Genomic DNA, 23,118 nt, shown 5'->3' on the forward strand with positions numbered 1-23,118 from the left:
TGTATCTGTTTTATTGTTCAGACAGAGGAGCATTGCAAAACACTTGTTATCTGATTGAAGACCAACTCGATGACGAGTGGCCCAAATCACAAACCAAAGTGTAGTTCCTTGTTGTTTGTTGCTGTTACCCCCCCCCTCCCCAAAACAATGTTCTGGAAAATAAATAAATTAAATAAAATCCTTATATGACACATATGTGCAAAAAATCTAGATTTGGCCCACTTTTAGATGCAGGACTGAATGAAGCTATAGAAGAACACAGCCTCTAAAATGAGCCTCTATGAGGAGAGATAGGGATGGAGATGTTGGTCTCTACCAGAACCATAGAGCAGCATCTCCAGAAACCCAGCTGTTGTGCTCTGTGAAGCGCGATGCATCCATGGAAGTACCCATTAGATTCAGTGATTGGCACCAGTGAGCCTCTAACCACACAGGTAAGACACTTACCATACAAGGGACGGAAAATCTTAAGCATCAATAGTGTTTCGACCTTTTTTAATTTATTTGTTGGACCCACATTTCAAAACTTCCACAGTGATAACCCTATAAGTGCATAAATCATTGCTAAACTCTAACTCATCTGAACGTTTTGCTCAAGTCTCTAGCTAGTGAACAATCTGAGTAAACCGATAACTATATATTTTAGGGACAATTACAACTTTATTGGAATGATTTTTCCAGGGCTTGGTGGGGTGTGTATGTTATGGTAACCCTGTTTGATATTGCAGGATAATTTAACCCACATATCAAAGATTAATGCTGGGGGCCTTATTTTAGGCTTGAGACAATCTGATTCAATGATATGTCATGGAGAAAAGAGGCTCACCCAAATCCGTGAAAATGTCCTGCAAAAGGTGGTTTTACAAGCCTGACAGTGGCTTGATGTAATAAACATCTGTGTACTGCCTCTTTTTTCCCGTGGAACACAGTGTTCCTTAAAGTATCAGTAAGCTTCTTCAGTTGTACAGTAAAAGATGTGGCCCAGGTAAACACTCAGGCAACACCTTCGGCCACATCGTCAATTAAATGGCCATTTAATGGGAAACTAAATTCATATCCATCATTGCCACAACATGAGGTCAGCTCCACACCACAAAGTTTCAAAAAAAATAAATCAGGCTAAAAAAGTGTGATATTGTTAATATTAATTTTCTAAAGAAAGAACAAACACAAATAATTCCTAAAAGCCAACGGATTATTAAATGCCATGAGATGAATATTTACAAACTATTGTTGTAGAGTGGGGTCAAAATGTCAATTTTCACTTTGAGATTTGGAGCCAGATTACAGCGGGGTTGAAAATGACTTTTAAAGACGGCCAGCATCTTTTATTTGTTACATCGCGAGCAGTTCATCAGCTTCCATCGGTGCTCAGATCACTGTTATCATTGCCGTATTGTCAACCTGTCACAATGTTTGCTAATATTTTTCATTAAACTGTGATTCCTTGATTTCCTCAGTTCCTCAAAAAAAAAAAAAAAAAAAATTGTGGCAAAACATTCCATTTTCAGATTATTTGCTAAAACTGAGGTAAAATTCAAACAATTTTGGACATGGAATGGATAGGGTCCTTTTGAAATTCCTCTTTAGAACATTGTGACCCACATTTGTGTTTTTATACTCTGAAAATGTATACACATTTAACAATAATACTCATGGAGCCATAATAAGATCCCACATATCTCTGAAGTGGAAAGATAAGGCCTTAAAAGAAAGAAAAGTAGGTTACACTTTATGGTTACCACTTGATTTCGATAGTCCACTTTAGAAATTCTACTAACTATAACTAACTTGTCAACGTATTTCATTATTTACAACTATATGTCTACTAACTCTCAGAGGTAGACTGTTAGGGTAGCTTTATGGTTAGTATAAAGTTGAGTCAAAGAAAGTGGTTAGAAGATCTTAAGCAAGGCAGTCCTAATTAATACTCACACTAACAGTCTAGTTTACATGTAGTTGCAAAGTTACTTTACTGTTAGTAGGATGTCTAAAAGTGGACCTATCGAAAATAAAGCGTTAACCACTTGATTTTAAGCGCGTCCTTGTTACTGTGTAATTATGTATTTTAAGTACGAGGATAATATTATTTAAATAAGTGCGCACTTCTATAAGGTTAGAGTTTAGGATTAGGATTTGGTTTTAAGGGGTTACTTTCATGTAATTATGCATATATTATAATTGTTGTTATTATTATAGTTAGTACATGTATGCGTTTAACAAGGGCACTTTAAAATAAAGTGTTACCAAAAAAGTATGTTAAGAAACCAGAATTTAAAATCATATTTAGAAGATACCTTTAATAGTTTCTTGAGTTACAAGCATGGTAGGGGGGATCTTCCCGCTTTTTAAACGTTCTTTTATCTCAGATTAAAATAGTCATTTTGATCCCCCTCTATAAAATAACTGGAAGTCTCAGATAAACATTCATCCATGGCATTTAAACATGTTTGGTTTTCTTCTTTCGTTTATGCATTTCTTTCACACACACACACACACACACACAAAGTCAAAATCTTTTTTTCTTTTCTTTTTTTTTTTACTTTTCCTCGATGACCTCTGTTTGAGTTGACACAGAAAGGCCCATCATCATTGTATACACACACAGTGTTTCAAAGTTTGTGCATTTGCAAGAATTACAGTTTCTAAATGATCTGGGATAGTGTTCTTCATAAAACTTATTAATACAATAGAACCAGTGTGGGCATTGTCTCAAACCGTTTTTTTTTTTTTTTTTCTCTTTGAATGACACTTGGCTTTAGTAGAACTTGTTGCTTGTGACCTCATTCTTTCTATGTGTTGTTCTTCTTGTCCTTGCTGTGAGAATAGAGATGATTGGCCTGTACCTGCAGAGAGACTGGAAACCTGGAAAACTGGAATCCTCGCAAACCAGTAGGTGATGAAAGTCTACAGAGAGTCAAAGACACTCACCACAAACAACTTGAAGACACAAAATATAAGAGGTTATTTGAAGGAATCAATATACAAGAAAATCAAACTCTTCTGAACAGCATATCACACAGCTCTACATCCATAAATGGAGAGAGTAGAAAGAGAGGGAATGAGGAACATGAGTGTTTTACAGATGGAGACAACCCCCAAAAACACAAAATTCTCACATAACACTCCAATCTACTGCAATGACATCTTTAAAACCCCTACCTGAACAAAGATTTGAGCAGAAAGACAAATATTAAAGGCAGTTCTTAACTAAAGGCATCGCTGGAATCTTCGAAAACACTGTCTCTGTGCAGAAGTTCATTCTGGGGGGACTGGGCGAGGGAAAAGCCAAATCAAGATGTGGACTTCCTGTTTTGTTGCTCCCATTTCGTGAGCTAAACTGTAATTAAAGATGGTCAGTTTCAGTCTTCACAGACTTTTGCTTGCCTTTCAATCCTGAACTTCAAGATCTAGAACTTAAAGATTTATGAGGAGTGTTTAAGTTTGTGTTATCTTTGATGGTCCTGGATGAAAGCAGAATTACGCTGTATTCAGGATGGTTGAAAAAGTTACAGATATGACTGAGACTTCATCATGGGCTGTGTTCAGCATGTCAAACCCTAATGAAAGGAAATCTGCTGCCCCTCGGATCTCTATCTGGAATCACCTCCAGACCAGCAGCAGCCAGTCAGAATCCGCCTCCAAATGATGATCAAACCGTTGTGACAGAGATGTGAAGGATTCAATGAGCCACAGAAGGAGGAATTATTTCAAGAAGAGAATCAGTGGACAAGCATCAAGCCAAGCAGAATCATTTCACATATTAAAAAAAGTGAAAAGCCTCTACATCATGTGCACCATCCCCCCGTCTTCTGCTGGATCTGTCATCCACTGGTGCGTTCAGAAGCTCCTGGAAAAGAAGATATGAGTGCAAGAAAATCCCTTCCCCAAAAACCTCGCTGACCGTCGCAATGTACATCCACTTCCTGCCTCATTCAGATAAAAATGAGACTCAGAAGTATGAAGATCCAGAGAAACCCAAGCAGGTCCAACAGAGAAGTGATTGTGAAACTTGCTGGAACTGGCTTTTTCATCAGTTGATGGAGGGGCAATGTGATGTTCTATGAGGAGGACCCTGAGAGAGAGTGTGGCAGCAGATGTCAATGAGGCCTCAGTGTATTCTGGGATGTGCACTGAAATCTTTAAGGAGGAATCAGTGATTCATTCAGAGGAAAGTCTACTGACTTCACACATCTGAGCTTTCAGGAGTTTATTGCTGCATTCTAGGTGTTTTATCTCATCTGATGAAACAACAATGGAGCCACTGGAGTTGTTTTCAGGAGAGTGAACTATGAATATCATGAGTAATATGTGGGGCAGGTCTGGGGGAAACCTCCATGTATTTGTCGTTACTAAGATCAATCAGTTAATAAAACTCTTCAGGGAGTGATAAAAGGACACCCTGGATCTGTTCCTGCGGTTCCTGCTGGGGTCTCATTGAGTCCAATCAGACGCTCTTACAAGATCTACTGAACACACACAGAGAAAAGCTCTTCCACCATCAGAGAGACAGCACAAAGCACATCAAAGACACAATCAAGATTAACAATGATACCCGATTTTGATGATGATTATTATGATGACAGGATTCAGCAATCAAATTTAAAGAGCATCACAAAATGTCTCAACAGCAGAAAGAATCTATCAGTCTTTTCCTCTGCCTTCTGGAAGTGAAAGATCAGGACTCTGTCAAGAGAAATTCAGGGAGTTTGTGGAAATCAGACAAACTCTCAGAAAAGAAACTCGTCTCCTTCTCACTGCATCAGCAAATAGCCTACATGATACAGATGTCAGAGTGAGGTGCTGGATGAGTTTGATCCTATGAAATACAACACATCAGGATGAGGGCAGATAGGAGACTGATACCAGCTGTGATGATAACTGCAAAAAATTCTGTGAGTAGGGATACTCATGTTTATCCACATAAGTTGTTCCCAAACCTTGGTCCTTGGAAAAAAACCATGTTGTATGTTTCCCTATATCAAACTCACCTGAATCTACATCATCACCTCATTAAAGGTCCTGAGTCCCAATGTTGCATAACTATCCATCCTAAATGCTATGTGATATTAGTAATTTTCAGTAGGATATTTAGCGCAGATAGGGTGGATAGTATGCGACATTGGGATGCAGTGGAAAGGCCATGAAAATGATAAGAGTAACATCATCAAATGTGTACTCTATGTTCATCATGCTCAAGATCCAGTGTTGGTAAACCCACAGACATAAGAAATTGATTTTTCTGTTAATTGTGGCTCTGTCCTAATTGTGAGTCTAATTAATATAATGAAATGATCAACCCTGTTTTTATTCATATTACACAAATTTCTTATGAGCATTGAAGTAGAAAGGATATAAGAATTTGAAAGCACACTGAATAGTAGAGTAGAAACACAGCTGTGTGGAAAAGATGATTACAACCATTCAGAATTCAAAGCTTGTATATTTATATCACAAACAAAGTATTACTTAGTAGTGAAAAGCTACTTAATTTGAACATGATCTATGTTCAAAGACCTTCTTGTCACACAGCATATTAGATATATGGTCAATTTAAAGATTTTGTTCTAATTGGCATTCTCAAACACAGAAATTAGACATCTCTATGACAATCTTAAACAATGTTTTTTTTTCCTGTTTATAGACTTGCTTTATTGTGGTCTCTCTCCCTCTTCAGCAATGTGAAAGTTGTTTTCTTCAGCTCTACGATCATCAAACTCTCCTGGTCGGAGAGAGCTGGACCTGAGTAACAATGACCTACAGGATTCAGGAGTGAAGCTTCTCTGTGCTGGAATGAAGAGTTCTTACTGTAAACTAAACATACTGAGGTTGGATTTTTACATTTACTCATTCAATATGTTTAAATATGGGAATGAATAGCTGTTTGGAAGAGATCAGATTTTTATATCAAATCTTAATATCCAGAATTTTTTTCTTTGTTTTCAGTAAAAAGTTCTAAAAAAATAAGATAATTGCAACTGATTATACACACAGGTTCTAGTATTTTCATGCTGTTGTTGCTACTCTCATGCCAAGATGGTAGGGTAGCTATGTTGCCAGTTTTAGATACCTTTTTAATGAACAAAACATACTGCATAAGAAAACAATTTAATTTTATTGAATAAATTAAATAAGTTTCAAAATACTGAGAATTTAAAAAATATGACACATACAACAATAACGTACACGACAATTAAAAGCTTTACTAAACTCACCACAAATCACAAAAACAAGACAATAAAAGATCTTCCCTATCTAAATGGTGTACCAAAGAATTTTGAAATCAGTGTCCTGAATTGAATAGCGCACAACCATGATTGTTCAAATCGCATTGCCTGCATCTGGGTCAAATATTGTGCTTGAATACACAGACTACAGCCAACTATCACAAGTACGTCCTGCATCTGCATGAGAGGAAGATATTTTTCCATACCAACACAGTGGTAGTAGTCCACGCAGTCATTCACGAAGGGGGAGTAGATAAGATTGGCGTATATACAAAGAGTAGGAGGGTGAACAGTACAAAGATGTCATGGTTTTCGGTTACAATACCTCGGTATGGTTGTCATGGTTCGATACGATTTGTACAAAATGATAAGAAAAATTACACTATGCTCAGTTTCTTTTCATTTGATGTTTGAACAGACAGTAGTACAGAATTAAATTTTTTACACCTAGATGTGAAAATACTTATATTTATACATGATTGTTAAACTATATATAAATCTTGAAATATATTCAATTTGAGTTTACAGAATAAACGAGAAGGGGAGGGACCATAAACAAGTGCGACACATAACGTAGCCTATATATGCTGAGTTTCAGTTCATTTTTGTGATGGGCTTAATTTGTTTATAGAAAGGAAACTCAGATAGCAGAAAGCAACATCCTGTTTGTTTTCTTTATTTTACAAAAGAGCACCAATGACTTTTGATTTTCATTGTTGAGGTGTTCACAAATAAAAGCAGGACCTTTATACAGTGCTGCCTTTATGTAATGAAGTTAAAAAGTGTTTAAAGTTGATTCTGCTGGTATAAGGAAACAGTTGAAGTGGTCGGCAGCCGGCACGCACCTGCACACGCACACACAAAACAAATAAGTTCCGAGCATTGCTAACTTGACAGCACAGTTGGTAGTTTACAAAATGAAATACACCATGAACCAAACATCAGGCGCGCAAGCCTCTGTGACACCCGTCTGGAACTGACGTTACAAAGCCTATAACTTACATAATAAACAATAGTTTAGCATTCAGATACGTACATCGCAAATATGGAAATATTATTTATGCAAACTGTTGAGGCACAAGGCTTTAAAGTGTACTCCTTTGCCAGTCTGTGAGAGACACATTCAGAGTCAGCACATGGTCAGTGTCTAGTGGGCTTTGTTTACAGGTGCACAACTCGCAGCATTTGCTGTTCTTCTGCTGGCGGCAGGTTATCAAACCAGCATTTTTTATTGCTGCGGGTGCCCCCTTCTGGATTGAGGGTGAATTGCCTGTATACGTTGTAAGGCCCTCATACACCGAACCGAGATGTCCATACCGCAACGGTTCGGTATGAATACATGTATCGTTTGTCACCCCTAACAAAACAGTAAACAAAGCATCATTGATGACTAAGATTAGAATTTTTACATGACTTAAAAGTACAGTTTTCCTTAGCGGGTAAACAGTGGGGTACAAACCTTTTTCTTGGAGCAATATTGTCCTGAATTGTTTAGCTCCAACCCTAATCAAACACACCTTAACTAGCTTGTTGCAAGTAGGGTGGAGCTGAAAGTGATGGAAATGGAGTGAGACTGATAGCAACAAGTTCTAATGAGCAACTCCTGCAGCCACACTAGTCTCCTTAAAAGGAAACATACAGTATATATACCAAACATATTTATTCTGTGCCGTTAACTATACCATAAAATAATCAGCATTAGTCTACATAAAAACTGATTCTGGGAGCATACAAAACCTGTCAGGGCAGACTGCTGGCAAATCTGTTTTTTTTTTTCTTCCTCAAATCAGGTCTTTTCAGTCAGAAAAGATCTGCACTATTAATTGCAAGTGATCAAATCATACGTGTGTGTCCAGACATAACCAACTTATCTGCATGGGCTGCTTTGGTTCCAACACAAATGTACCCACATTTTTGACGAGGCTTTCAAAACAGATGCAGGAAAAAATGGAAGGTACATAATCTCGATCTCCAAATAAGTGCCCTGTCAAAATCACGGTGCAGAACTCCTTTGTTACGCAAGAAAAACACAAGAGGCCTGCACCCATAAATATGAATAGGCCAGATTGTTTTTGTTGTGGTTGTTGTTTTTTGGTTTCCACCACCAGGTAGCAGTTGTCATAGAGTGTCATTGTAGTCATAACTGTACTGTATTAGTACTTGTTTTAGCTCTGCACCCACTTTGCCTTCCATATGGAAAACGTTCGCGGCTCTCCTCTGCATTTAATTTTTCATGTTCATCATCAGCTGCAAAAATTCCTCCAATGACGATATTATTGTTGCAGCTTGGTGGCTGTGATAAAGCGCACAACGGATGTGAAGTATTCAAACAAAACAATCTTTTAATAAGTCAGTCCAAATGGAACATGAAAACTCAGGACTAAGGAAACACAGCCCATGAAACAAAATGGATCAGAATGGACATTAGAACTAAGGAAACTCAGGGTATAAATACAAAAGGAAAGTAATTACGGAGAACAGAAACAGGTGTGGAGACTAGTTAGAAAGCCAACAGAACCAAAAGAAAACAGAAAGGCTGATAATTATTGCCCTCTTGCATGGAGGTGGTAAAAGAAAGAGCAGGCTTATTACTTAAGAGAAAAAGAAGATGCTAAAGAAAAATTCAAAAATTCAAATTTAGTTATTAAATTTTGGTTATTTTCATATTATATTTACATTGTCATCCTCTTCCTCACTCTCTGCGTCGTCATTATTTCTTTTTTTCTTCTCTCCTCATTTGACGCATTGTAACCCTTTTTTGTCTACAATCCACTCTTGGCTAAAGATAGTGCAATTAAGATTTAGACAAGAAGGTATTTGGTCAGGGACTGATGATATTAGACCAATATATAAGTTTTTGGAAATAACACAATTTTTCAAACTGTTTAGGATGAACTACTCTTATCCCTTTCTGAAATCTTCCTCAGTCAGCCAAGCCAAGTCTGTATGAGAAAGATTACATTTTCAGAGTAGGTAACAATAACAAAAGAAGCTTATGGAAGCTTTCAACCGTTACAGTCATAGCACTCATAGCAAAGAACCAGGTAAACTATTTGTTCTTTCTTGTCCCTCTCTGTTGGCTTTCTCAAATGCCGATCCAAGCTGGCTGCTTAAATAGCAGGGTACTGTTCTAGAAATCATCAAATTATCAAGTATAGGGAATTCCAGCTGGTTCTTACAACCAGAATAATGGAGTGTCGAGGCAAATGGGGGCAAATAAGATAGAAGCAATAAGTAAGATTAAAATGTAGGTTATATTTTTTAAACAAATGTTGTACTTTATACATTTTAAAATGATAGGTGATTTCTTCTTCCAGACAACATTGTTCCGGATTCTTGCTGTCCATTTTGGCTCTGATGCCACTGAATAGCAGTTGTGGATGAAGTACACAAATCACGTACTTGAGTTAAAGTACAGATACATATATATAAAATAATAATCCAGTAAAAGTAAAAGTACTCCCTTTTACAATTTTACTCGAGTGAAAGTACAAAAGTACTAATTTTTTTATGTACCTTAAGTAAAAAAGTACTGATAGATAGATTTATTTAGCAATTTTATATAGTACATACTAATTTTAATTTTTATATTAGTACATATTTTTTTTTATAATCCTATTGCTCAAAATACCTGGAATTTTCCCAAAATAACCACTACAGGGAGTCAAGATATATTTTTGTTGTTGATATGGACTACACTGACGAGAGTGATGTAGTAATGTTCACTATGAAGCTTACACTGTGATGTACCTGAGAGAAAACAGATTTGTGACCCTGGACCACAAAACCTGTCATAAGGGACAATTTTTCAAAATTGAGATTTATGCATCATCCGAAAGCTGAATAAATAAACTGTTAGGAAAGGATGATAATTGGCTGAGATACAACTATTTGAAAATCTGGAATCTGAGGGTGCAAAAAAATCTAAACATTGAGAAAATCACCTTTAAATTTGTCTAAATGAAGTTCTTAGCAATGCATATTACTAATCAAAAAATTCAGTTTTGATATATTTACGGTAGGAAATTTACAAAATATCTTCATGGAACATGATCATTACTTAATATCCTAATAATATTTGCCATAAAAGAAAAATTAATCATTTTGACACATACAATGTATTTTTTGGCTTTTGCTACAAATATACCCCAGCAACTTAAGACTGGTTTTGTGCTCCATGGTCACATCTGACCATCAGATTCTCACCACTAAGAAAAAAAGTGTTTTAAAATTTGTTGTTTTGCAGAACATCACAGTTATATATGACGAGAATAAGGCCTGAAGTTAGGAAGAACATTTTCTCAAACCTTGTCTATGGTGTAAAAACACCCCTGGTCAAATACTCCCAGAGGGCATCACTTCCCACTTTGATAATTACTGTAGTTACCATTTTCTGAACACATCATCAGCCTTTCTTTTTCCCCCAGATATAATCTATCTAGGTGGTTGAATAAAAATATTTGAACTTTATTTTTAAAAATTACTTCAACTTAGCACCAGCAAGCTTGTTAGACAGTTAGCATCAGCTACCAATATTTACTTATTTTCAGTATGGTTATGAATAAAAATTCATATCTGTCTACTTGGGTGGTTAATTCAAACAATATAGTTTTATTATACTGTTGATAAACAATATAAAAACAGACGTTACATAGGGATAAATGCGTAACATTTTAATAGAACTGTTAATGTTATGGCAGCGGGAATTTAAACGTGCATTAGTTATTTTATTTAATCTGTGTTATTTTAATGTTTTATTTTTTTGACCCAAGAGGCACAGATGCTCATGTGTTTGCATTCAAGCATTTCAGTGGGCTTAAATAGATCACGCTTTACAGCAGATTTAGTTCACAAACAAATGACAAATTTGACCTAAATATGATTTTCAGTTAAAATAATCAATAATCCTAAAATTCAACATTAGTAACTTACTTTTAGCAGCATCAGTCGTGCGCGCTCACAAAATCTCCCGGTTGTGAATTGAGTTCACTAGAGACTTGCACTAAACGGTTCATTTGAAACAGTGAGTTGTTGACTTTAGAACAGCTGCAATCAGATCATTCTAATTCGTGAATGAATCGTTTTAAAAAGTTCATTGAAAAGAATCAGTTCGTTCTTGAATCAGAAACCGCTTCTGCGTGTCAGAGCACCTGATATAGCCTATTATAAGGAGTAACGATATGTTTTATGAAATGTAGTGAAGTTAAAAGTATGCACTTATGCTTTGGAATGTAGTGAAGTAAAGTTACTAAAAATAAAACTACTCCAGTAAAGTACAGATACTTGAAAAAATGTACTTAAGTACAGTAACGAAGTAAAGCTACTCCGTTACTGACCACCACTGCTGAATAGACACTCTGATCTTCAAGATTAAGTGTATGGGCAAAACAACCTAGCTTTTCATAAATTATAGCCTTTTTATTGCCCCATCCATGTTCGAAACATGTGTGTGTACTTAAGATTCAGCACCCTTGCCACTGAATAAAGAAACATTGATAGGCTAACTCAAAATAATAAAAAAAAGTTTTCCCTCTGAAGTTCCCTCTATACTTACCTAAACGACTCAACAATCGAAAAGGGATGCAGTGCTTTGACAATAAATGCTATGATCGACCTGTGACACTCCTCACTTTGTCTTGTGTGAACTTTCCTTTCAAAGCAATGGTGTGTCGTGTATATTTCTGAAATTGATCAATAAATGTGAAACTGAGAATGAAAAACCAGTCAAAGAGTTTGTCTTTGTCTTGCTTTTAATTTCTGCAAAAATGATCTAATTTACAGAGTTTCAACCTCTGAGTGCAAAGGAGATAGAGAAAGGTCCCTGCTAACATAATGTTATACCCCCAAAGTAACATTGAAAGATAACTGTATCCCCTGGACCTCTGGTCTTCACCAATCATATGCTCGCAAGTTACTGAAAAACATCATGCCACCAGATATATGATCATATCATTCATATAATTCAATCAATCATATATAGGATTCATCAATTTGATCATATCATTCATATAATTTAATCAATCAATCAGTCATGCTTCCTGCGATCTGGTCTATCGAAAAATGCATGAACAGGAACCAAAAAGACAAATCGAAATGTACATTTTATAACAAGTATCTAACTTTTAACCATAAGTATCCAATTCTAGAATTGGAATAGATTTTCGATTCCCAACCCTAGTTGTGACACAAATTTAAGTACTCTCTTCTTTACTGTTCTCCTTAGATTGGTCCTCTTGTAATCTCACTGGTCAATGCTGTGAAAGTTTGTCTTCAGTTCTGCGATCATTAAACTCCTGTCTGAGAGAGCTGGACCTGAGTAACAATGACCTGCTGGTTTCAGGTGTGAAGCTCCTCTTTAATGGACTGAAGAGTTCGCATTGTCAACTGAAACATACTGAGGTATTTAAGAACACAGATTTACTCTCATCAAACTAAACATATCAATTTAGGCTTGCCCTTGATTTCTGACACCAAACAAAATACACATTATAAAAAGTATGTAATTTTATTAAAATAATTAATTAATATAAATTGGGATTTTTTTATGAATACAGACATATGCCCTATTCAGACAGTATTTTTTTATTTTTATTTTTTGTCATGGGGACAAACTAATGTGATGTGGACTGTTGCTGTGGGTGTGTGTAGATTGTCTGGGTGTAAGGTAACAGAGGAAGGCTGTTGTTATGTGACGTCAGTTCTGAGTTCAAACCCCTCACTCCTGAAAGAGCTGGATCTGATCTACAATCACATCGGAGAATCAGGGTAGTAAAAGCTGCTCAACCATCCAAACTGTACGCTGGAGAAATTCAGGTATGTTGATCAGCAAGTATGAAGGTAAAATAGTAGCAAAAACCTGAGAGCTTCAAATCTGAATTTGAGAAATTTGAGTACTAGAAATATCCATACCTGTAATCTGAAATTTACTTTTAAATCTCTGATGTGCAAAGTTTGAATATTTAAACTTTCACACATACACAATAATCAAAACACCTGCTTTAAATTCAGTGTCGCAGACCACTAGTTGCAAATGTGTAAACACCAATACAGGCACAAGTGTGTATTACATTTTTACTTTAGCACTTCATTTTTTGCTGTATAACTAGCACAAACCTACATTTTTAGCACCTTGATTTTTGCTACTACTTTTGTGATTTTTCTGTTACAAAATTCACTTGCACAAATGCAAGATCTTAAGCCATTGCATTCATTGTGATGTTCAAGCATTATATAGTGGAGTGGACAAATACTGCAACACCATTTAGTAAATTCTATACTGGTGCATATGTAAGTATGAGAATAACCATGTAACCAAACTGAGATATAACCACCAGCTGCACAGCCCCGCAGCACCACACACAGGATTTCAGGATGCATGCACCAGACCACCTGCCTCAGGTTGTACTTCCATGTCTCGATCCTACCTCGACACACACTGTTCCTTTAGTTTGCTTTCAAGGGTCAAGCATATTAGTACAAGGTCCCCTCCTCCCCTTCAGGCTGTCTCTGTCTCCTTGCATCTTCACGAAGGTCACAGAGGGTGTTCTTGCTCCTCTATGGGAAGTGGGCATTTGGATACTCAACTCAACATCTTGACAACTGTTTGAGGTCTGCTGCTACCTGGCCCGAGCCCGACGGGTCCTGAAATACACTCAGGTTTTGGGTTGGGTTCGGGTTAATGTTTAATGAATAGCTTCAGGTTCGGGTCGGACTTGAGTTTGTAGCTAAAGTAAAACTATATGCAATAGGCTATGCTTTCATTGATGCACACACACAATACTTGCACACAGAGATCGGAGATCATGCAGCGTACACAAAGAAACACTCTGGCGCACAGAAACTTTCATTAATAAAATAGCTTTTGATACTGAACTGCTGCATTATTTAGCAATGAGGCATAAAATCACTATTTTTGAAGTAACTAAGCTTTATTGCTTGTAAAGAGAGACACACAGATGCAGGTAATTCACACACACAACTTTAATCCTTCTCGCTCTCTCTCTCTCTCTAATTAATTCAAATAAATGTGATCTTAGCAGAATGGTAATGAGCCATAACTGACGAAAATGACCGTAAGTTTTAAACCCTTTGCCTCCAAGTCATACATTAAAAAAAAAAATCTTTTTAAAGCACATGCTAGCTGTGGCTTATCACCTTATTGTATAGGCTACATTTAAAAACTGAACTTGTTTTGCTCTTGTGCCTGTTGCAATACAACAACACGGCAAACAGCATACGCACATTAGCTAGCAAGTTGTGAGCAACGATTGCAATACAGCAATTAGGAAAACATTCTTACAGTTTACAAGGAAAACTGAACAGTGGAATACTTAGGATGTTGTCGTTAAAACCATTAAAAAACTCAACGGAATTTATGTGACGGTTGCACCTGTTGTTCATAAAGTTTTCATAACTGGTGTTTTTTTATTTGTTTAGCCTATTGAACCATTGCATGTGATCATGAACTTAAGGCATATATAAAAAGTTTGGCTATTTGTTATGAAAAAATGATTTCGGGTTAGGGCTCTAAATTAAAAGGGCTAATATGACATTGCTAAAAAGAACATTATTTCGTGTATTTGGTGTAATGAAATGTGTTTATGCGGTTTAAGGTTAAAAAAAACACATTTTCCACATGCTGTACATTATTGTTTCTCCACTATGCCCTGCCTTCTGAAACACATCGATTTTTTACAAAGCTCATCAGTCTGAAAAGCAAAGTGTGCTGTGATTGGCCAGCTACCCAGTGTGTTGTGATTGGCTGAATATCAAGCATGTGACAGAAATGTTATGCCCCTTACCATACTGTAATGGAGCGACGAGACAAAACTTAAAAAAAAAAACATTATAAACAAGGAATTTGTTGCATCCAGAGGGGATATAATTACTGATTATAATGACTTATAATGTCCTTTTACATGTTGCATTGCATCGCATTGTGCCGCGTAAACATAAAACCATGTCTGCATTTGTGATTGGAGAAATGACAAACAACAAGCACTACTCTACACTGCTCAAAACTCCTTTAAATATGAAAATGTACAGGCTGTGAGTCAGAAGTGCTTGCATTGTGCTGTCCCAGGATTAGGAAACAGTCTTCCATAAAATGTGCTGCACACATCTGAATATTTGGTTTGAACTGTACTGGAACAGTGTTGTAAATACAACTTAACCATTGATTTCTAGTTGTGTCCTCTTTTGGAAGGCCAAACGAAGTAGTTTTGCTTTTGCAATGATACACACAGGGTCACACACGGCAGGTTTGAGAACGGCGTGGCCATGTGATGACCCCAGGCTTGACTCCACTTCCTCCATGGTGAAAGCCGATCCGGCGATTCACAGTGCGGAGTTGATGTATTTCCTCAGCAACCAGCTTGAATCAGCTCCAGGCATGATGAAGCGGATATCGCCTTCTTTTGGAAGGCCAAACAAAGTAGTTTAGCTTTCACAACAAAACACAGCGTCTCTACAACATGGTGGCAGCAGCAACAATACTACAGCGAGAATAAAAGTTTATGCCTTTTTTCTTTTGCACGAACATTTAGGTGGTGTTATGCAAATCTTCCCACACACTGACATAGACATGTGGGGGTTGTGTTAGAATGAGCCATTTTAGGGAGGCGTGGACGAGTCTTAACTTTATAAAGATTATCTCTTTTGATTTGAGACTTTAGTCTTTGCAAACTTCACAGATCTTCTTTATTCACCAAGAGCTTGTAACACTCCAAAGAGAAAGAAAAAAAAATGCATCATATCACCCCTTTAAAAATCAGTGCCACTCGGGGGGTCGGGTCAGACAATCCCAGGTAACGGGCTTCAGTTTAAAGCCTGTGCAGACCTCTAATGAATGGCTTGTATCAGCTCACTTGTGAGATCTGGTGTGCAAGCTCACCATCTTGCGCTTCTGGCCGGCGAGACCAGTCAGTGCATCTGCCTGAATTCGTTCAGGGGGAAATCAGCAGTTCCACTGGAACAACTTCAGAGGCTCCTGGGGCATTCGTTCAGGGGGAAATCAGCAGTTCCACTGGAACAACTTCAGAGGCTCCTGGGGCATATGGCATCCACAACCACTGTAATGCTGCTTGGATTTAAGCATATAAGACTGCTTCAGCACTGGCTACACAGCCAAGTCCTGAGATCATGGCACACATCGGGTGGTCATTACACCAACATCTTTTGTCGCTTATTCAGGTCAGCCATGGTCAGACCTAGATTTTCTACAGACAGGAGTGCCCTTTAGAACCAGTGTCAAGGCATGTTTTTGTCAGAAAGTTTTTGTCCATTTTACAGACACTATGCAAACATATTACTTTTAACAACCCCATTTTGAAAGTGCTACGGCATCACTGTAGATGCATGGCCACCAATTTGCATTATTTTATTGTTTATTTTTAACATTTACAATGTTTAATTTTTAAATAAAACCTACCCCCCGTTCAGATGGTAATACAGAAATATGGACATCTCTACGTACAAGCATTTTCATAAAGTGGCTTAAAGCAGGGGTTTTCAACACCTGTTCCTGGAGGACCCCCAGCACTGCACATTTTGTTTGTCTCCCTTATCATGCACTCTCAAATTCAGGTCTTGCAGACTCTACTAACGAGTTGATTAGTTGAAACAGATGTGTTAGATGAGGGAGCAAATACAAAATGTGTAGTGCTGGGGGTCCTCCAGGACAGGTTTGAAAACCCCTGGCTTAACCAGCCCTTTTACAGCAGCTTTAGTGTGCAAATAATGGACACTCATGACCTAGATATTTTAATTTACAATAAAAAATGCTAAAATTTGACAGTAGTAACTTACTTTTCAAGCCATCAGGCACACATACACTCAAGCTCTGAGGATCTCCCATTCTGGCTCATTTTGAGTCAGACTTTGCCACATTGGAGTTACAAAGTTCTATTTGCATTCTGAGTGGTTTTCAGATATTTTGCTTCAAAGTTTTTGCAATATACTTTGTAGATAGAACCTTTTTTGTTTTGTAGATAAAAAAGGATTAAAATTTAAAAAACACAAAAAAAAAAAAAAAAAAACATAAATAAAATAATCAGTCACAGAATATGTGAATAACTCAGTTTTTATAAAAATGTCAGACAGAACCTTATAATTCCAAGGTGACACTTGGCCAGTGGCCCATTGGTTCAAAAGGTTGTCTCCTGTATTGACAGCGTAAACATCCAATATGATGAAGTATTCTGCTCTGCCTATATAAAGATCACTTCACCCCAACTTCTTACTCGTCTGCTTTTCCCACATTTTCACAAGCCGCTTTATCAAGAAGAGGCTTGCTCTACATTGAAGTGATGCAGGCCAAAGAGCCTGGCAGGAGGAGGAGAAGAGAGTAGTAGTTGAATCGGTAAAGTTGCTTGATAGGGACTCGCAGCGTAGACAGACATCTAACCGATCCTAATGTGTGGCCCATGCATGTATTGTAGAATACGGTAAATACTTTATATAAAAACGTAAATTGCATCCCCTGCAATTTTTTGGCCAAGTCAAGTGTGTTCATAGAGGTTTCCATGGGCCAAAGCTAGTAAAGCTAGATTTAAATTAAAAAGAGACACGATATTGTCGGACAACGACGTGTTATTCTTATCCAAAACAAGATGTGATATGAGTGTGATACATAGGTCTACATAAATAATATACCAGTCAAAAAATATTTTGGCTCTGTGTCTTGCTTGCAGTTCCAATTTTTATGTGAGACCTACTTAACGAATCAGTGCTCTGCAATTTTTATGTGAGACCTACTTAACGATGCATCAGAGAGGCTAGCTGACACGTCGCCAACGCGTCGCAGATGGCAAACAAATATCTAGCATGCTAAATATCTGGACCGGTTGGTCGACTCAACATCATTATGGGTGCAGGTGTGTCATGCCGAGCTAAACAGCCAGTGAGAGAGCAAGGCATGGGTTGTGGTCACTGGAAGAAAAACAGCAGCAGCAATGCGGCTTTAAGAAAAGTTTGGACACAACAAATGGATTGATTTTTTTCATTGTGCAAACATTATGCAGCACTAATTTATTTTCATTTTCAAATATAAACAACTCCTGTTTCCCATCATCCCCCGTTCAAATTCTTGCGTGTTTTTTTGTGACAAAACGTGGTTTTGGGGATGGGATAGAGTCCTTGGGGTGACAGAGTTGTTGTCAGCTTGTGTAGTATGTGACCCCTGTTGCGGATCATTTACGTAGGTGTGAACACCACAAACGACTTCAAGACAGCCCTGAAGTCATGTAGTCTGAACAGCACTGCTATCTGCCGACGTTTTGTCAAAAGCAACACTATGTAAATTTTGGTACTCTAGCGTTAATAAACAGAAACTGCAACGCATTCACGCAGCGAATAACATTCTAACTGAGGAGCTACTGTCTTCTCCAAGTTTATGTCTATGCCGATTCACGCAGAAATGTGTTATGTGTTACTCCGCAGCGGTGACGACCCCACACAGGCTACAATAGTCCAAAAAAAATTACTTATTATCAATGTACCATAATGATTCAGATTAGACAAACAGGCAGTTTGGTAGATGAATTTTATGATGTACTCGCTCTATTATACTTGCACCCTTTTGTCATACTTTTGAAAAAAAGAAAAAGTTACATGTGTTTTGCTTGAAGTCGTGGTAGTGTGAACTAGTTTTTATTAAGTTTGTCCTATTCTTTTCCAGTAAACGACTTGTTTCCCAAATGGGGAAGAGTGTACATTTTTGAATTTAGGACTATCTACCAAGTATATAGACTGCAAAAAAACTCTCACTCTCAACCACCTGAGATGCCGATTAGAACCTTATCCATTCGCACAGGGTGAATGATCGGTTCTAGGCAGGGTTGCCCAGCCACCTGCATTTCCAAATCGTGTGGACACAGTTTCATTGATTGTGTCATTTTCAATAGGGGACCCCATTCAGGTGTCATAAGACATGACTGAACGAAAGTGAAAGGCCGTTTACATATTACCGCTCGATCCCTGAAGGAGGAAACAAAGAACGATACGTTCCCTCTTGCCACACGTGAATTTAAATTGTATTTTATATTGGTTTTCTTCCATAATCGTTTGCAATTTAATATAAAAGCCCGTGTGTTTTTGATTATGTGTGGTGTGGCAAAACAAACATCACGTTTCACAAAGTGTAAATATCAGCTTACAAGTACTATATTATTGTGCAAGTTCTCACATCCAAATCTACAGCCCTGGTTTTAGTACACTTTTACCTGACAAGGAAGAGTTACTGCTGTGCAGAATGTGACACTGTGTTTTTTATAGTGAGGATCATGGAGGAGAGCTCAGGATTACAGCCGGACTACGCAAATGTATGTCTACACAACACAGACACAACTTTAGTGATTATCGTTGTGTTGCATTATAAATGTCTCTGTTCTTGTGTTCAGATGCCTGTAACATCACACTGGATCCAAACACAGCACACACTCATCTCATTCTGTCTGAGGAGAACAGAAAGGTGACACGTGTGAGAGAGGATCAATCATATCCTGAGCATCCAGACAGATTTGATGAGTGTCCCCAGGTTCTGTGTAGAGAGAGTCTGTCTGGGCGCTGTTACTGGGAGGCTGAATGGAGTGGATATGCTTTCATATCGGTGACATATAAAGGAGTCAGCAGGAAAGGAGCGAGTGATGACTGTGTATTTGGATTTAATGAAAACTCCTGGAGTCTGATCTGCTCTGTTAACAGATTTTACTGTCCGTCACAATAATAAGGAAACTGACATACGTGTCCCTTCAGGGTCCTCTAAAAAGAGTAGGAGTGTATGTGGACATTCCAGCCGGCAGTCTGTCCTTCTACAGCGTCTCTGACACACACACACTCACACACTTACACACATTCACCTCCCACATTCACTGAGCCTCTCTATGCTGGATTTGGGTTTATGTTTTATTATCCAAACTCCTCAGTGGTCTTTGTGTGAAACTGAAAAGCCTGTGACCAACAGCGGAGACTTCACCCGCACACCTGAATGATAGAAATACTCTCACTTTATATATTGTAGGGCTGCTGATTGTCAGGGTGTATGGTTCCCTTGGGAACCATTAGAATCCATGGAAGCTTTCTATCATATCTAACTACCAAAAGAAAAAATAATTTCTTCAGCATAAACCACCTTAAGTAAACTACTCTTAGAAGTAAAAGGTTGGAAAGAAAACATACAGGGGTTGGCACTCACCCCTAATCCTAGTGTGTATAATACGTGGTATGGAAAATCATTGTGTTTTACAGTGTGACTTACCTCCCCCCCTCACTCCTTCTCAGCTAGATATAGGCACAAATTCTTTAGTCTTGGGAACAAATACAAGCAACATTGCTTTTTATTTATTTTATTATTATTATTTAATAAATGCCAATTGCTTTGATATTTAGTTTCTAATGAAATTATATTAAAACCTTTTCTTGCTTGGTTCACTGTATTTTTATGTACGTTGATGGAGTGCAGAACTACACCCTGACTTCTCTCCAAACACCTCACGACTACTCATCTGAGTCATTTCAGTGAATTTCAACTTCCAACTGCTTAGGTTTTTTTTTGGAAATGAAAGTGCTATAAATATTTTATCTATTTAATAGCCTACGAAAGGGATCCCATTTCTGCACATAAGTGTAGCACAGAGGTGGAAAGAGTACAAAAATATTCTACTCAAGTAAAAGTACCATTATATTAATGAAATTTTACTTAAGTACAAGTAAAAGTACCAGTCTAAAAATCTACTCAAGTAAAAAGTAAAAAGTAGCTCGTTTAAGAATTTACTCAGAGTAAAAATTACTTAGTTACATTTTAACAGTGGGAGGGAGCCAAAATGGGACAGGCCAAAGGGTGTCAAACTCAGTTCCTGGAGGGCCACAGTCCTGCACAGTTTAGATATAACCTTAATTAAACACACCTGATCCAGCTAATCTAATCATTTGGGCTTATTGGAAAACTACATGATATGTGTGCTGGAGCAGGGATAGAACTAAACTCTGCAGGAACTGAGTTTGACACCCTGGATAGGCCTATTAATCTCAAACTAGTTGTTTTTAATTAAAGGAATCAGTTATTTAGAATAATAAGACATTTGGGCTGTTTCCCAGGCAAATCCAAATATCAACAAACTCATCTTTTTTCAATGCATAGGCTTGCATAGAAGCTTCATCGAAGTGGCATTTGATGTATTTACACACTGTTTAGTGCAGGACAAGAATGCATTTAACCTCGCGGTTACAAATGCATGAATAATGTTTTGATATGCAAGACATAAAATGTTGAATACTCATTTGAAATAAGAAATTAGTTATTAAAAAAAAAAAAAACGAAAGATACTTTCAATGTGAAATTAAAATGGCCAGTATGTGTCAGCAAGTCACTGTTAATAAGTGAGTCACTGTGATTGAACCGAATCATTTAAGTGGTTGATTCATTCAGGAGCGAAACACTGTCATGTTGCTCAGAGGCATAAAACTGTGCTTTGGTGGCTGTGTTTGGAATTATTTTTTTTGTTGTAGAAATAGAGCAAAACAGGTAATGGTGTCTAAGCATAGAAGTCTCTTAATTAACTTGTTTACTGACCTTGTTGTAAATATATATATATATATATATATATATATATATATATATATATATATATATATATATATATATATATATATACACACACACACACACACACACATACATATATATACATATATATATTCATGATGAATGTTTTTTGGAGGAAAACACGGCATTCTTTGTGTGATTTTGATTTACTATATGAAATGTTCTGCCGCTATATCTTCAATTTTGTGATCATTCTAAATCACACAGTGAAAGAAGGCACTCTAAATGCGCGCGCACATCATTAAAAACAACAATTATGATATTATCGCAGACGATATATATCAGCGACACTTTCGCACTGTCTTTTTGGCTAATTTGTGCAAAACCTCTTGCTAAAATGTCAAAGCTTCATTTTTAACCACCAATGCAACGATGCAATTATTTAGCTTACCTCTACATGCTTGCGAAGGATTGATGTCTTGTTGAGATATGGCCAGGGGTTCACTTCATTTCCTTCGAGTTCAACTTTAGAATATGACGGGTTTCGTTTTCAGCGGTGTCTGCACCACTAAGTTAACTGCCCTTTTGTCCGAATTAAAATACCTCAAAAAAAAAACACCAAATTAAAATTAAAACCATTATTTACTGACGTGAGTTTGCAGGGAGCTATTTTTTTTTTTTTTTTTTACTCAGTAATTAATGTGTTTTAAAATCAAAAAAAGCTACTCAACTACAAACAAAATATACTTAGGTAAAAGTAAAATTACAGATTTTAAAAATTACTTTAAAACAAAAAAAAAACAAAAAAATACAATAAATTACAGTAACGCAAGTAAATGTAATTCGTTACTTTCCACCTCTGGTGTAGCACAATATATAGCTTAATAAAACTTAGCATAATATTGCAATATTGATAATTCCAAATGTCTATGCAAAGTGTAAACTAATAAATATAATATACAAATCATGCAATACTGTACCACTCAATAAGAAATGTTTCTATGGAGAGGCTTAAGCTAATCAGGTAAATTAGAGACAATCACTCTCATTTTTTATTAGTCGTTTCTTTCATTTCACTAATCAACCTTTTTTATATTATTATTTTTATTATTATTATTATTATTATTGTTATTATTATTAAACCAAATGCTCACATTATAAAATGTGCAGATTCACACACAATGTAGGCCTAGCTGTCTTTAATTTTGGCCGGAATTGCAGGGTGCCTGTTTAGGGAAGATAAGTTCATAAGTTCGATGTTATTGTAGATTCTGAAATTTTTATAGGCTAATTACATACATCTGAAAGTTCATCTAAGATCACCGTGATTCTTCCAAGCTAGTACCTCCA

At 37.0% G+C, this 23,118-nt stretch overlaps 1 pseudogene; it reads left to right on the plus strand.

Moving 5' to 3' along the window:
• Positions 1-3,911: 3,911 nt before the first annotated feature.
• On the plus strand, positions 3,912-20,163 carry LOC122143695 (annotated as a pseudogene).
• Positions 20,164-23,118: the final 2,955 nt, after the last annotated feature.

Source organism: Cyprinus carpio, unplaced genomic scaffold (genome assembly GCF_018340385.1).
Source record: "Cyprinus carpio isolate SPL01 unplaced genomic scaffold, ASM1834038v1 S000006483, whole genome shotgun sequence".
In the NCBI taxonomy this organism is placed as follows: Eukaryota; Metazoa; Chordata; class Actinopteri; order Cypriniformes; family Cyprinidae; genus Cyprinus; species Cyprinus carpio.